Source organism: Phyllostomus hastatus, unplaced genomic scaffold (assembly GCF_019186645.2).
Source record: "Phyllostomus hastatus isolate PE091 unplaced genomic scaffold, TTU_PhHast_1.1 phas_scaffold_182, whole genome shotgun sequence".
NCBI lineage: Eukaryota > Metazoa > Chordata > Mammalia > Chiroptera > Phyllostomidae > Phyllostomus > Phyllostomus hastatus.
Window position 1 is genome coordinate 17833649 of NW_025334013.1, and position 7736 is coordinate 17841384.

A 7736-nucleotide genomic window follows, 5' to 3' on the forward strand; every position below is an offset into this window, starting at 1 on the left:
GTTAGCAGGAAGCTATGATTGCATCATGGGCCTGACCTGCTAGCCCCAACCCTCCTGGGCACTTGTGCCCGGCCACTGCAGACTGGGAGTGGTTGGCATTGAAACTCTGCTTCTGTACCTGTGTTTATCTAGCCATTTCACCCATCAGGGGCAGGTCAGGCACTATGGGAAAATAATGGCCAAGTTATTTTTCTCACTAAGCCTGGTCCTTCACTGGGTACTTGGGGGCCATTTTTCTCATTTGCAGCAACTCTTGGAGAGAATTGAGATTCAGAGGTAAAGTGACATTGCTGAGACCACAGAGCCAGTCAGTGGTGGAGCCGGGATTCCAACTAGGGCCTGCTTGACACTGGGCATTTCACACTGCTGTTTTTTCCACTACTGGGCTCCCCCTGTGGCAGACGGAGGCTGTTTGAGAATCTCTGGGGACCCACTTCTGTGCCCTGCCCCACCCACCGCATTATGGTTACCTGCTTCTCATCCTTCCTTCTCTAGCTCCAAGGAGACAGAACTAGACCTAATGAGTGAGATGTGACACCCCCCCTCCCCGCCCCGAGTGATGCCAGTGCCAGGGGTCAAGCTTCTGAGCTGCTCTGGGCACCAGGAACTTGAGTAAGCTCAGAAAACCCACACGGTAACTAAGAGTAAGCCCTCTCCTGCGGTTTTCCCCACTTCATAAAGTGAAAAGGGCGACTTCCAGGAAGCCCCACCCCACCCTGACTGACTTCATGTCCCCTTTCCCTCTACCCTCTTCATTTTTGCTGTTCCCAGTAGGCTCGGTCTTCCTTCTACAGTCATTTAAGAGAATGTGAAGGACAGTAAACCAGACTCAGAGTACAAAACCTGGATTCTGGTCCAGACTCCGTCGCTTATCCAGTGGCAAGGGGGGCGGGCGGATGTGGGGGCCGTGGCAGGGGGTAATTTCACTGCACCTCTAGTTTCCTCTCCCATGAAAACAGGCACAAAACGCTCGCGTTTCTTTTCCAGCTAGTGTTACTGGGTGTTGCCAGATGTTTTCAAATTGAATCTCACTCTTTACAACCACCCTGGGAGAAAGGAGTGGTGTTCCATTTCATAGATGTAGGAAAGGAACCTCAAGTGAGAGTCTAGGGAACAGCAACGTGACAGACCAACCTGGGCTCAGATTCCAGCTTCGACGTGTGACGTCTGTCTGACCAGAAGCAAGTTACTTCTGTTCTCCCTCCTCAATCTCCTTATCCGTGCGCTGGAACTCATACCTCGAGTCAGGAGGGCTGTGTGAACTCAATCATGCGTGAGAGCCACCGACCACAGTTCGGGGGACCAGCACACAGCACTAGTGAGCCATTTAGTATTCAGATACCTGCCCAACGTCACACAGCTGAGGAAGGATTTGAACCAGTGTCTGATTCCAAAGCATCACTTTTGTCCCCAAACTCCCTGTACCCTCAATCTGCTTTTTAAAAAAATCACATTCAAGGCATTTTGCATGAGGCATTGAAAACTCTTGATCCCAGACTGGATCTAATGAATTCGCTTTAGACCTCTGCAACCTACAATCCGGGGACCTGGGCACCACCTACCCAGGTTGGAGTTGGTAGAAGGTTGCTGGTGGCTTTCTTGATTGTTCGGTGTTTGAAGTCATGCTCAGACTGAGAACAGCTGAGAGGGAGTAGAAAGGATCTGGGTGAGTCTCCTCCAGCAGGTTTCAAACGTTCATTGGAGCCCTAGGAAGAGTGGGATGAAGACGTGATTCACAAGCTTTTTGTGCCTCAGACTCTCCTAGAGGACCGGTGGTCGGAGGTGGAGCTCAGAAATTTGCATCTTTAACAGCTTCCCTGGGGTTCTGATACCCAAGCCACACTTCCATTCGATTGGTGTTGTGTACAAAATATGTAAATGCTCTGGACATCGAGCAGTGGACAAAGCAGGCATGGCTCCTGCCCTCTTGGCATTTACTGTCTAGTGCAGGAGACACACATTAGATCATTACACAACTAATTACAGAAAGTATAATTGCCCCTGGCTGGTGTAGCTCAGTGGATTGAGCGCAGGCTGCGAACCAAAGTGTCGCAGGTTCGATTCCCAGTCAAGGTCCATGCCTGGGTTGTAGGCCATGACCCCCAGCAACCGCACATTGATGTTTCGCTCTCTCTCTCCCTTCCTTCCCTTTCTAAAAATAAATAAATAAAATCTTTTTAAAAATCTTAAAAAAAATTATAATTGTGATCAGTTCCTCAGAGCAGAAAGATGAGGTGCCTTAAGAGCGTTTGCAATCTAGCAGCAGAGATTTTCTTCCAAGGAAATATGTCAGATTTTTGCAGAAACTAAAACATACCCAGGAAGGGCAGTTTCCTACCCATCCATTGAATCACCTCCTTGGAACCCGAGGGCTCCATGGAGCAGTTAGAAAACCACTCACCTACATTCCTCTGTAACGGATGCTGTGGTGCGCAACCCAGACTGTGGCTCTCATTCCTTCCCACACTCCCACTCCACTGGGAACGACCTCAGCTCAGTCCCTCTCTGGGAACTGCCCTGGATCAAAGGGAGCTACCTAGTTCATGGCTATGCTGCCTCCAGGCTGTCTGCCTGCAATGACTGGTTGAAGAGACATGGGTGTACCAAGGCGTGGCCCCTTTTGCTCCATCTGAAACAACTCTAAAGCATTATCCCAGCTCTAGCACTCCCTTTAGGATCAGCCGAGGCTGGCGATGCAGCCCGATTTCTCGAGTTCAGCCCTGCTTCGCACTGTTCTATGATATCGATCCCCTGTAAACCAACCCCCTGCATGCAGCTCCATCTCGGAGTCTGCTTACCCAGGTACTTAACCTAAGACACTTATTACAGATGGTGAAATCAAGACCAGAGAGGCAAAATGACTTGCTTGAGGTCTCACAAGCCTGGACTTTCAGATCCTCTTCATGGTCACCACTCTGGGTCAGAGTCCTGACTTTCTCTTCCTGAGATCAGAGGCAACAGCCGCAATGGTCAAAGGGCCAGAATAAGTTCTCACTCCCAGGGCTGGAGACTGTGGGCAAGTCACTTCCCCTCTCTGGGGAGAAGGGTAAATACACTGCCTGAGCGCTTCATCTTCTCTCAAGTCAGCCTGTGTGCGATCCCCTGGTCGTGCAAAAACCCACGTCTCAACTCATGTCATGTAACCATGGTTACAGCAGAGAAATTCTTCCCTTCAGGTCTGAATCACTTCTGACCTCACTGTTGGTTCCAGTTGCGGGGAGTCTTGACCTGTCCCAGTTCTGAGTAGCTCAACTCACATGTCCAGAAGGAACCCCTTTTCTTTGTTCATGCCAACATCCTCAAGTGCTTATTTGGTCCCAGACACTGCCAGGTGCTGGCAGCACAGCAGGGAAGGAGCCAGACATAGTGCCGGCCCTGGAAGTCCGGTGGAAAAGACTAACATCACACAAAAACTTGTGATGAGTCCCGGGCAAATAAAAGGCACAGGGAGAATGAGTGAGTGCAGCAGGGGAACCCCCACATTCAGAGTGGGAGTTCCCAGAGAAATACCCCGGACCTGAAAGATAAGAAAAGACCGGCCAAGGATGGGAGGGAAGAAAGGAGTGTGGAACAAAGATTTCCGGCAGGGGAGACAGCCTGGGAGGAGATGCGAAGCTTCACTGCCTGATGAGGACAGAGAGAGCAGCGAGGATGCGCGGAAGGGTGAGGCTGAGAAGAAAGCCTGAGGTAGATCTGGCTTGGCCTGGCAGGGTGTGTTAAGAATTTTGGACTTTATCCTGCGGGCAATGAGAAGTCTTCAAAGGAGATTTTATTGTTTATTACAAAACAGATGTAATGGACTGAATGTTCATGGCCCCCTCCTGTTTATATGTTGAAACCCTAATTCCCAGTGTGATGGTATTTGGAAATGGGGCCTTTGGGAGGTGATGAGGTCATGACCTTGAAGCCCTCACGATGGGAATGCAGCCCTTACAAGAAGAGAGAGGAGAGAGCTCCCTCCCTCTCCTTCCCTGCCATGTGAGGACCTAAGAAAGACAAAGGCTCTCATCGGGAACCAGACTGGCTGATACCTTGTTCTTAGACTTCCCAGCCTACAGAACTGTGAGAAATAAGTTTCTGCTGTTTAAGCCACTCAGTGTAAGGTATTTTTGTTATAGCAGACCTAACTGATCATGACCACAGGTAGTAGGAGAAGTGGCAAAGTAGAGGGATTTATTGAAAACTTTCTAGTCTCCAGGTACTCCATTAAGTACTTCTCAGGCATGACCTCATGACCTCATTTAACCCTCACGACAGCCCTGTATAGTTGAGCCTAGTGTTGCCTATTATCTCCATTTTACAGATGGGCAAAATTGAACCTGGACTCCAAAATCCTCTCATCCAAAATGGTCCCTCAAACTCCCATTCCCACCCAGGGCACACATCTTCCTCCTTTGACCTAAGCTTATCAATTGCTTCTGCTTTTTTCTTTCTTTTTTTAAAGATTTTATTTATTTATTTTTAGACAGAGAGGAAGGGAGGGAGAGAGAGAGGGAAAGAAACATTAATGTGTAGTTGCCTCTCACAGGCCCCCCATCGGGGACCTGGCCTGCAACCCAGGCATGTGCCCGGACTGGGAATCAAACCTGTGACCCTTTGGTTCTCAGGCCAGCACTCAATCCACTGAGCCACACCAGCTAGGGCTGCTTCTGCTTTTTTCTAAAGATTTTATTTATTTATTTTTAGAGAGAGTGGAAGGGAGGGAGAAAGAGAGAGAGAGGAAGAAACTTCGACCGGCTGCCTCTCATACACGCCCCAACCAGGGACCGAACCTGCGACCCAGGGATGTGTCTTGACCGGGAATCAAATGTGCTGCCTTTTACTTTGCAGGACAACGCCCAACTAACTGAGCCCACTGGTCAGGGCTGCTTCTGTTTTTCCAAGGCATTTTTTTTTCTGTCTAATATTATAATCATTCATGTGGCTTGCTCATCTCCCCACTTGACAGCAAGCCCCTTTGTGAAGGCAGAGGTTTTCGTCTAGCATGTTCACTGCTTTATCTCCAGGGCCTAGAGCAGGAGCTGGCATGTCTCGGGGGCCGAATAAATACAACAGGTGTGGAATATACGCTTGCATCCTCTAGGGTGCCTGGTCTAAGGCTATGTCCTGGCGGCGGTGCTCCCGAAATAACGGTCTCCCCGTGTTTTGGACTGAGCCTCTGCTCGGTCGCTTCCTGGTTGGCTGGCTGCTCTGCTGCCAGCTCTCTCTCAGACACTCAAGTGTCAGTCGGCTGTCGGGGAAAGAGCTTGGACTTTGGAACCAGACAGATGAGGCTCAAATCTGAGTGCAGGTCCATCTGGAATGAGGCACAGTATAAATAAACAGCCAAGTACATGATCTTGGACAGCCTTCTTTAATTTCCTCATCAATAAAATGAGAACGTTACCATAAAAATTATTATTGTCAGGGTCAAATGAGAATGTGCTTACAGAGAGCCTGCTCAGTTAACTCAGTTCCTCCCTTTGGTGGAAAACAGGGGTTGGGTCGATGTCATCTTCTTAGACTAACGGCCTCAGTTCCCACATCTGTGAAAGCCAGGTTGTGAAATACAAGATAATATTGAATTCCCACAACCTGGAGTGCTCTTCTCCCAGATCTGCATGGGACGAGCTCTTCCAGACCTCAAGTCCTCACCTTGAATATCGTCTCATCAGAGTCTGGGCCAGACCCTTGTATTCTCAGCCTGGCTCCACTCCCTTTCACTTCTCTTTAGCACCTGCTGTGACCGTTATTGTTTCTTGCCTGTCTCCTTGTTCACTGCTGTATCCCCTGTGTCTACCGTAGTCCCAGGTGCTTACTGAGTCCCGTAAGTGCTCAGTAAGTGCTTGTTAATTGCAATAAGTGTTAATTGATAACATAACATCCAGGGACTATTCTAGGCAATCCTGATCACCACCCTGGTACATGGGCAGGGCAGGGATTTACCCCTTTTACAGCTGTGGCCACCGAGGTCTAGCAATATCAATATTGCCCAGGAATTTCCCAAGCAAATTAGCAGAAGTTCTAGAATTTTGGCTAGTGCTGTCTCCACCCACCACTCCACTGCAGTACAGGGGAAGGAGCTTCAGAGGCTCACGTACTAGCCTGGGCTCTGTTCCCACTTGTGGCTGTAAGGGTTAGGTAAGTTACATTCCTTCCTGAGCCTTACTTTCCCCATTTCTAAAGTGGGAAGCATAATCCTTGTCCTGACTGGTTGGTGGTTAAGGTGAGAATCAGCTGAGATAATGGGCTGAAAACACTTAATACACTGAAAGCACTGTACTTGTTTATGAAGGATTTTTAATATCAATGTGCAGAATTAACACTGACTTCAAAGGTAAATCTCTGTGGGCTGGGGAAGCCAGGGAAGTTTCCTAGAAGCTGTGGCATCTCAGATAAGCCTTAAAAATCAGTTTGATTTTGGGAATCAGTTAGAAATAAAGCTAAGGGTCAAAGTCACAAACCAACCACAGCAGGACCCTCCAACCTCTCTGAGTTTTACTCTCTGTTCTCCTCTAAGGGGCATTTTCCTACTTTGATTTATATTTCCTTTCAAATCAAACTTATGGAAATATAATTTGCATGCAATACATGCACACGTTTTAAGTGCAGACAGCTCAATGAGTTTTGATAGAAGTACACACCTATGCAACCACCACCCAGATGAGCCCCCAGACCCCCTCTCTGCGTCCCCCAGACAAGCACTCTCTGCTTTCTGTCACGACAGGTCAGTTTGTTGTTGTTGCTAATCACTCATTTCTTTATTAGCAAACCACAAAGTTGTGCATTCAAAAATTAGAGCAAAAGCAAACGTAACAAAACGAATCACTTCACTAGGCTTAAGACACTATTTTCACACTAGTAGTACATTGGCTAATGATTACAGCAGCCATCAGATAAACTGACAACTAATTGGAGAAAAGAATTAGTGATCATCATAATTTGTCCATTTAGTAAAACATTTGGCCATTGGTTAAAACTATACCTACAAAGTTAGAAGACTTACTTTGGATAGCCTGATTGCTTCTTGAGAGACGATGAGTTATATATGAGTATAAGGCAATATTTTTAAGTTATTGTAATGTAAACATTTCTGAAGAAAAGGCATTTGAAAAGAATTAGGGATCAATAGGCTTTATTCAGTTTTTCTGGTTTCTTCTTTTAATTTCATGACACACAAATTAAGAATGATTCTGAAATTTCAAAGAGATGTCGCCTTAAGGAATAAATGGGGAGAAATGATCAAGTTCTGTTTTGGGGTCTCCTGTTGAATAGAAAGACAATTATTATATCAAAGAAAGAAATAGAAAATAAGCAAAAGTGTTTTCTCTAAATCTAAGATGGTTAATGCTGAAACAATGCCTGGACCATGGTATCGGGATAAATTATAGCAACTTTTTTAAAATACTTCTTAACATGTTTTAAAATGCAAAAAAAAATCAACAAATTATATGAGAAAGAAAACCAATGAGTTTCATTGTTTTAATCCCATCAAACAAGTCTTAAGTCATCTCCTCAAATGCAGTCTTGTATCTGTAATTCTCCTGCTCGAATATCTTCAGTGGACCTATTTCACCATTCCTTTTAGTTTTGCTTTCAATACAGATTAGTTGGCTTGTTCTATACATTCATATAAATGGAATTACAAAGTAGGTGCTTTTTTGTATGATTTCTTTCACTCAGCATAATGTTTTTAAAGTTTATTCATGAGTTTCCCGCATCAGTAGGTCTTCCCTTTTTGTAGCTGAGTGTTATTT